This window comes from Semicossyphus pulcher, unplaced genomic scaffold, assembly GCF_022749685.1.
Source record: "Semicossyphus pulcher isolate SPU_LCO1_2020_fin unplaced genomic scaffold, fSemPul1.0.p SCAF_14, whole genome shotgun sequence".
Lineage (NCBI taxonomy): Eukaryota > Metazoa > Chordata > Actinopteri > Labriformes > Labridae > Semicossyphus > Semicossyphus pulcher.
In genome coordinates, this window is record NW_027211648.1 from 30,402,059 (window position 1) to 30,411,917 (window position 9,859).

The window sequence follows — 9,859 nt, forward strand, 5'->3', positions numbered from 1 at the left end:
TTGGGATCACAGGCAGGCGGACGGAGGACAGGAGAGACGTTTGGAATGACATGCAGCTTACAGAAGGCTGGACAAGAACCAGGAACGTTGCAGCATAAGGTCAGTGATGAGGCCGCCAGGAGCCATTTCACAGTTATGTTTTGTTTCCTCAAGTTTGACTCACCTGAGTTTGTGTCTTTACACGTCTCTACTGTAAACCTGATGAGGACAGTGTCAGTTTCCCTGGCGGGTTTATGATGGCCTGTTGTTTAACAAAACATTCTCTACTCAAGGTGCACTGTAAGTCTGGAGCTTTCAACCAAATTAAATCTTTTCTGTGCACTTGTAGGACTACTTGTCCAACCAACCTTTAGTTTGTCCCTCTTTGTCTCATACAGAGACACACGTACCCTTCAGCATCTACAAGCGATGCACCAGGCGTTCAGCTACTGCTAATGGAAGTATTTTTGTGCCTGAAGCTCACCAAACATAACGTTTGGTGTACACCACTGGTTAGGCTAAAATTAAACAGATGCATGTTCAGCCTAGGTTGTTCACTTAGCTCACTGGATAGAGTTCCCGTCCTGTGTATCTAAGAGAATGTTCGGACACAGGTTCGAGCCTCACCTGTGCCACAACTGAATTTGTAAGGCTGCATGGTGGTGCAGAAAGTTCCTGGTTCGAATCCCGGTTCAGACGTAGTGGGCCTTTCTGTGTGGAGTCTGCATGTTCCCTCCGGCTTCCTCCCACAGTCCAAAGACATGCTCGTTAGGTTCATCGGTGACTCGAAATTGCCCGTAGGTGTGAGCGTGAAAGGTCGTCTGTCTCTGTGTGTCAGCCCTGTGATTGACAGGTGATCTGTCCAGGTGTAACCCCGCCTCTCATCCAATGACAGCTGGGATAGCGACCCTGAACAGGATGTAGATGATGGATGGATGGAGAAGCAGTGTGGAAGATTTAGTGGCATCTAGTGGTGAAGCTGCAGATTGCATCTAACTGACATCTCTCCTCTGACTCTCCTTTACGAGAACCTACAACAGCAGAACTACAAACATATGCACAAGACCCTCACCAGAGCTGGTGCTTAGTTTGTCCACTCTGGGCTACTGTAGAAACATGTCGGACAAAGTTGATGCATGTACTCTGCAGATATAAAGAGCTTATTGTAAGGGAGGACAACTTGTTACAATAAGTTCTACCAAACATATATTCTCTGCCTCATGACGCTTCGTCCTGCTGCCCTGCTGACCTGCAGCAGAGTCCTGTCGTGTCTCCGTCAGCTCTGCATGAACTCAGTCTGCCCGTCATGTGCTCGGCTCCTGCAGGCCGCTGCTCTGAGCCCGGTCAGCCTCTGAGCTTCGTCAGCAGCACCCTCTATATTGGCTCCGTCTGAGGGGCCGCAGCAGAGTGAGAGGGACAGCAGGTTTAACGGGCCCCGGGGACCCGGCAGGTTCTCTGAGAGGATCGGGTTTCAGGCTGGACTGAAGCAGCTTACAGTCCACTCTTTTTACGATCAGTGTCCTCAAACAAATATTCATTTTCATCGACATGTTTGAACATCCAGCTTTTAATTTAACAATGTGTTCAAGGAGAGGGGCAGAGGATCAGGGTAACGTGTATGAAGGAAAATAAGGTAGTTTGGGGGCTCTGCGATCACTAAATCTCAGATCTGTTTCCTGATCGTCTTGTACTGTTGGAGAGGAACGAGCTGAAGCTTTATGAGATAATGACTCCGGCAGAATGAGTTTCCTGTTTTTATGAGGTGATTACAGAGTCTGCAGGGAAAGCAGCAGAAAACTCAAATCTACAGGCTTTAAAATAAAATAAACCGAATACATATTTTTTTTGTGAATAAAAACAGAACAAATAGTTTTCAGAATTCTCTATCAAGTCCACATTAAGTCTTTATATGGAATAATTTGGCAGAAGCTTTCCTACAAAGGCCACATAGGTGGAGGAGACGCATCCCTGCATGCGCATGAAGGACCACATCGATGCAGTTTTTAAAGGTATTTACAGTTGAATATGTCGACTCAAATCTAAATAAAAGTCTTATTGTGTTTGTTAAAGACCTGACGTGCTGCCACATTTTGGATCGCTTGCAGAGGTTGATGCAGGCGGTCGAGCCAAGAGCGAGAGATGACAACTTCCTGTGCACGGTGCTGAGCGGTAAAGAAGTCAGGTTAATCGTGTGCTTCTCTTTTATAATCATATATGAATAAAGCTTCACCAACAGGTAGGACTTTCACTGATTCACACTCTTCTCTCAGTGACTCAAACACCGTGTGATGTGCAGCACGCTGGACGTATGTTTACCGTCACTCAGCTCTGGAGAACAGAATGTTAGAGCTCCAATATACTGACAATGTAAACTCTACAGCTCATGTGTTCATCATCTTTTAAAACTACAGCTGCACTCAGAACTTTAGGAGTTAATACCAAGAATTTAGTAACATCTATCAAATGTGTTTGAATGTAAAACGAGGACTTTTATTGTGAAAAGCCGAGCTGATTGAACATGTGACTGCGAGCTGACATCGGGTCTGCGAGCAGCAGAGGGTCAGCAGGCTGCTCCGTGTGGGAATGAGCAGCTTAATGGTGACTTATTACCTGTGTTGATAATGTGCAGACTCGTGCTGTGTCACATGAGCCATTTATTCTGCGCTGTAAAAACAACAGAGACCCCGAATAACTGTGCTGCATGAAGGATGGGGGGGTGCATTGTTCCCCTCTGAAATAAAGAGCTTGTCCCCCGTTAGAGCTGCACAGTCGCTCACTCAGCACTCACACATCAGCTCTGTCGTGTTATTCTCCAACTGTTGAAGCCCCGAGGCAGATTTCCGACCCCGACTCCAAATACAGACCCAAATCTAAATGAACGTCTTCGTGCGTGTGTATGCACGTGTCAGTCGTGTTCAGTCCTGCTTTGTACTTGAAGTGAGGATTGTTTTTCTGCATACGACCAAGTCCTGCTGAAACACAAGCGGACAGAGCTTCTAGGACGACGAACAGAAACCTGAATGCTTGTCCCTCTCCTACAGATTCTTCGTAGAGATGATCGGCTGTAAATTACAGCAGCGAGCGTCGAGATGAGAACAGTAGTAACATGTGTGTCACAGCGTGTGTAACAGTGCAGGTGTTAAACATCTTCTCATTTTCAATTGGATGCTTATAAGCTGCCTGGTTTTTGAAATAGTTCATGTAAACAGGTCTACCATTTTCTATGGAAGCCCTAAGCGGACATGCATCCCTACGTATGATAACAAGTAATTTCCGTGTGACCTCATGATTGACAGCTCTGTGGACAAATGGGGCTCCTGCAGCATTCTGTTCCCGAGTAGCAGAGTAGAGGAGTAACGGCGAGAGGAGACGTAACGAACACTAACACTACAGTCATTGAACTTTCCATCAGCGTGAATATCTGCTTCAGACCGACACAAGAAGCTGTTCTGCTGCAGACTGAGCCCACCTGAGGGCTCCAACACGCCAAGGACACCTGAGGGCTCCGACACGGCAAGGACACCTGAGGGCTCCAACACGCCAAGGACACCTGAGGGCTCCAACACGCCAAGGACACCTGAGGACTCCGACACGCCAAGGACACCTGAGGGCTCCAACACGCCAAGGACACCTGAGGGCTCCAACACGCCAAGGACACCTGAGGGCTCCAACACGCCAAGGACACCTGAGGGCTCCAACACAGCAAGGACACCTGAGGGCTCCAACACGCCAAGGACACCTGAGGGCTCCAACACAGCAAGGACACCTGAGGGCTCCAACACAGCAAGGACACCTGAGGGCTCCAACACGACAAGGACACCTGAGGGCTCCAACACGCCAAGGACACCTGAGGGCTCCAACACAGCAAGGACACCTGAGGGCTCCAACACGCCAAGGACACCTGAGGGCTCCAACACAGCAAGGACACCTGAGGGCTCCGACATGCCAAGGACACAAGGTGAAGGTGTGGTCGGGTAGAGGAAGGGGCGGGACGTCACTACTGCGGCTCCACCAACCGATCTCTACTGCACACACTCTGGATACAGATGAGCAGGATGGCAGCGCCCGCTCCGGGGGGGTTTAGGGTTTTAGGTCCCTAAAAACGGATCTTTTGTAAAACTCCGGCCTGGGTGAGGACTTTTAGAAACGGGGTTAACGGCGCGTTTGGCTCGTGACATCAGGCTGTGTGCCTTTGTGAGGCGTCACAAAGGAGGCGACAATCTTTGCAAAATTACGGACGTGAGATCAACAGTGGTGCTTAACAGGACTTTTAACATTACTGGAAACTCTTTATTAGGAGTCACCTCTTGAGATGTGCCATCTCGTTTTCGAGTGGATCCTTAAACACAGAAATGAACAGAACAGGTCGACAAGACATTTAACAGGTTTCAAGACGAGAAACAAAACAAACAAACAAACAAAACAAGACGTAGTGAAAAAAAAAAAAAAAAGACTAAACAATAAATATCAAATTGTAATAGTGCATAACAGATCATGTTATATATGTGCAGTTACTCGTCTACTACATTGAGGAACATTCTTCTTTGCATGACCGGGCTATATCGCCGCCTGTTGCTGTGGCGTTGTCATGACAGCGTTTCTGTTTTTGCGTTTGTGTTTGGACGGGGATTCTTCCCACCGTGCTCCTCTGGACGGGTGTTTTTTAGAAACAAAGGTTAATGCTCCCCGTGTACATGTACACATGGCCTTACATTAGTAATGCATTTTACAGTTTGATAACAAAGTCGAGCCAAAGGGCCGTGTTATCTCTGACTGTGATACATAACGAGAGAGTTCTGCAGGCGAGCTGCTGAGAGAACATGACGGGAACCTTTTCATGGACAGAGATCTGTGAAAGAGTCGAGTTACATCAGAAGCTTTTTAGGACTTTAAGGGTTTTCTAAACATGATATTTTGATTTTGATCGAGTTTTTCGGTGTTCAATCGATGCCAGGAGACGAGCTTAAATACTGTCTCCCTTCATTCATGCGAATGACCTTACAGAGATCAGTGAGCATGTTTCCACACAATAATTAATATTGTTAGGATTCATTTTTAACAGTGCTTCAATAAGCTGACAAACATTCACACAGTCAAACAGGATCGTCTGCCGTCACTGCCGCTGACGTATTGTTTCAGACACAGTCCCGTGGTGGTCTGCAGCGGGGGGAGGACACTCACCTCAGTTTAAATCAGGACTTTACACTTTTAATTTCCAAAGCTTGTTGTCGTCTCCAGCTCGTTGTAATTTCCAGCTGATCTCACAGCAGGCTCAGCGTCTGTAATGACAGCCGGCTCAGAGCACAGATAAATGAGAATCAAGCTGCTGATTGAAGCGTTAGAGAGAGTTAGCGAGCGAGAGCGAGCTGAGGGCGCCTGCTTAGTCAGATAATCAACGCAATGACAACTTTCAATCGCTGCTGTTTTGTTTGTGCAGAGGTCGCTGTGTGGAGACGTCTGCCACAGATCCCCCCCCTCACCCTCCACACACACCCCCCCTCACCCTCCGTCTGATGAGACGCAAATATTGAAATGAAGTTTTGGCGTCGGAGGCTCGCGCGGCATCATGGGAACGCTGGGAGAGGTGGCACATAATTAAAAACATCATTTCAGCTCCTGCTCGGCCTATTTCCACTCAGCATTACGGCGGCTCTGCAGGTAAATTGCTCCCTGTTCTCCTGCGATGGCGGTAATGAGCGGCGGTTAGGTCTGACACCACGTCTCTTTGATTTAACCTAAATGAGAAATATGCCATCAACGGGGGGGGGGGGGACTCAATCATCCAGACTTTAAATATGATACGAGGCCGCTGAACGAGAGGGGGCGAGTCACAGAGCGAGAGTCTGATATTAGGTTGGCTGATGGAGAGGATACACACACCTTCGCAGCTGTGTGTGTGTGTGTGTGTGTGTGTGTGTGGTAGCTCTCGACTCATGTCCACCGTCCTGGAAAAAAAAAAACCTTATTATACAGATAATAATATATCAAAAACACATCAGCCTCGGCGTCGTCGTTCTCTCCGGCCACAAGCTGTCACTGCGTCTCGCTCTCGTTGCATTTACACTAATTGTTCGCTTCATTCAGACACAAGAAATCAGATTCCACCCACAAGAGCTGTTTCCATCATGTGAGCAGACGTGTAATACAGTCTGATGTTTAACCTCCACCAACCAGAAAGAGACCTCAGTACTGATAATAAACCTTTTTAGAAATGATGTCGCAAGTGTCTGTCCTCCCAGGAGCTCTCTGAGTGTTTGTTAAAGAGCTCAAATCACAGATCCTGTAATAGTAAAAGAAGAATATCACATTTAAGATTCCGTCTGGATGTTTCTGAGAGTCGCTGCTTTAAATGAGACGTTAACACATTTCATCAGCGTGAGACAAGACTGAGACTCTCATCACGGCCTCTCTTTCAGTTAAAGCATGTCCACATCATACATTTGAGTTATCGGTCGTCCGTGTGAGACGACAGCCTGCACCCCCAATCAGGCTCACAACCAGTCTGTGCATTCATCTACTTCTCTTCTGTCATCAGTGAACCACGTGTGAGATCTTCTTTAAAACAGGAGTGAAAACAAAAAAGAAAAACAGAAACTTTATGGTACTTTATGCTATATCTTTGCTCCATTGTGAGAGATTAAAAGGTCACAGCGGTTGTCAGGTTGATCCTAATAACAGGCCTGGTTTTCATGCTAACATTCGCGGGGACAACAATTTATTCCATTTACATTTTTTTGATGATTTGAAATCTGATTCATGTCTTTCTCTCTCCTCTTTGTCTCTGAGTAGTTTAGTTAACAGAGAGGACACTCTCTCTACATTATGAATTATGAATTCACAAACAAATGATTATTGTTTCATCACTGCTCAAAACTGAAAAGAAGAAATTACTTTAATAAATGACCGGCCGGAGTTTGGTCGTCGCCATCTTGGTTTTCTGGAACCAGAAGTGACCATATTTAGACAAGAGGGAGAAGCTGGAGAGGAGTGGGAGGTTCGGAAACGCTAAGGTATCAGCAAATGTTAGAGTCAACTTGGCTAGCAAGGTGCAAGCTTGTCAACCATTGGTAGCCCCGCCCTAACCCCTCCCCTCTTCCTGGTCTGTGTGACTCTCAATGGGAGCATCAGTGACTAAATGAACATCATGCTGTGTTGAAGAAGACTTGAAACTAGAGACTGAGACCATAAACTCTGTTTTATGTTTACTGAGGGAATAAATCAGGAGAGGAGGAGGAGCATTTTCTCATAGACTTCTATAGGATCAGACTTCTTTCTGCAACCAGTGGAGACGCCCCCTGCTGGACATAAGAAAGAACACAGGTTCCAACACACACAGATCCACATTAGCATTGATTTAGAGTTGTTGCTATGCAGGTAGCGTTCAGTGGATCGATCAGAGCTGTTTCGCTGGGACTTTGTTACATTAAATATCTTCGTCACGTCACCGTGTCTCTGAGGAGGAGCAGCTGAGTGGAGCTGAGTTTAATATTTCCACTATGTTATCCTATGATTATTAGTCATTAGTAACTGAAGACGAAAATATTAGCCTGATTGCGTCTGGAGCAGTGAGTGCAGAGCTCGCCAGCAGCAGACATGCTTTATTAGAAGAGAAACTAAGTCGAGTGATTGTTGTGTGCTTTGAGCGTTGGACCACAGAGATCGGCCCGTCGCTTTCAATCACACACTGATCACGTCGGGCTCGTCTGTCTGAGTATCAGGTTCACTCTGCACATCGTCAAGCTCTGCAGGAGAGACGGATTGGAAGGGACGTGTGGAGGATTTCTTTCTGTGTGTGTGCACGCTTATTAAACTGCCTTTACACACAGAGTGCATGGTTAACACAGTGTCAGACTTTGTTAGTATCAGGACAAACAATGACAAAGAAGTTCTTTTGTAGGTGTTTTGATGATTACTGTTTGACTTACAAAGGTGGACACGGCCGAAGAGAGACAGGACGGTCAGACAGACAGAGGGGATGACATGCAGACAATGTATGTGCTCTACCAGGAGAAACCACTGGGCTGCACAATTCTGTAGGTGTTCGTCCTGCACTCTGGGTCGTATATATATTTTTTCTCTGTTGAACCGTTTCCTTGAATTTTATTGTTCCTCTCCAAGATGCACAGAAGCTTTGAGTGAGCCAGCAGTTATTGGTCATCACTTTGTTTGAGATCTACAGCTTCCTGCAGAATCAAGTCATGAAAATAACGATACATTTATTTAAACAGCACTTCACAAAAAACAACAGCAAGATAAAAAGGAGACCACAGTCTGGGGATTGTGACTGACCCGGTCACCTTTGGTCAAAAGCTGGAATCTAGGAACAACCAGTACAGCTGCATCCACTGACCTCAGAGAACGTCCAGGCACATAGTCTTTTGTATAGTTTGGAACAAGGCCATTTAAAGCTTTAAAAGTAATACATTTTAAAATCAATACGGTTTCAAAGTAGAGAAAAACGTTGCACATCTGTTTCATAGGACAGGTGCTTAGGACAGCAAGTAACTCCAGCACACTGTGTAACTACATTTATTTGTCTGCACCGTTTCAGTGCTCCACCTTCATCAGGCAAAAGCCGAATGTTTCTCTGCAAGATAGACAGAGTGCGGGAGTTTACGTACAAAATCACTGCGGTGTAAAACAAGCAGCCGGTGTGAGCTGGAAAGCAGAGAAGTGATGTGTTGGTATTTGTTGGTTCCTTATAAAATTGGAGCAGAGGTGTTCTGAGCCGGTGGAGGGAGCTCTTACTGATGCCGGTATAAAGTGCGTCAGTCTATAAAAGCATGAATGACTTTATGCAAATCGTTGGGAGACGATGAAAAAAGCAGGCCTGGACATTGTTCTTTACATGAGCATCAAAACAAAGATCTGCATCACAAATTACAGCCAGAGTTTATCCTTCCGTTTTTGTTCAGTGAACTAAGTCTGCTCCAGAGAAGGCCGGAGGAGTCTGACCAGAGATGATGACTTCTGATTTGTCCTGATTGAACTTTAAAAGGTTTGAAGCAAGAGATAGAGAACTAAAGAGGACCGAGAATAGACCCCTGAGGAACACCACGAAAAAAATCAACAAAGCAAAAAGCTGAAATGTGGTGATGTTTGAAGTAAGGAAATAGTTAATGTTTGAATTTATCTATGATTGTTTTTTAACTTTACCAGTGTTTTAGTTGGCTAACCTTAACCACCACCCTTAAGATAAATGTTAGGTCAGCGATGGTCCCACGCTGTTGCTTTATATGCACCCCCCCCAAGAAATGTAACTACATGTAAGGGCAATACAGACATCAAAACAGTTTGTGCTACGCTGTTACACCCTGTTGGCTTCTACATGAAGCTGAAACTTAAATAGTGATTCTCAGTCCTAATTTCTAAGGGCTTAATGTGTTTGCACAATTTTCTGTTTTGCAGTATTTTCAGTAAAACTTTAAATTGTTTAAAAACGATGAGCTCCAACTCCAACATTATCTGCCAAGTTTCAGCGTTTGAAGTACAAGAAGGATCCAGAAAAAGTTCCACACAGGGCAGGAAGGAAATCCACTGCTACAAGCCAACTAGCTAGCGTAACACAGACACACTAGTGCACATGTATTAATGCTCAGTACATTGTTTATTTTGTGCAACGATTTCTACTCTGAGATGTGATGAACACGGCCGTATCTAGAGCAGAGCGACTCACCATTCTGTACTCGACAGGCTGAACTGCCTTTCATAAAACGGGATCACACAGGGAGGCTCAGGAATGTGATTTGCTGCTGACAGCTGATGACTGCACAAAGTTAAGCTACATGTGGACATCTTCCACACGCTGGCTGAGCTCCACTGTTCCCTGAGCTCTACAGGATCCAGCAGGACTCACACTGCCTGCTGATCAAGTGTGACA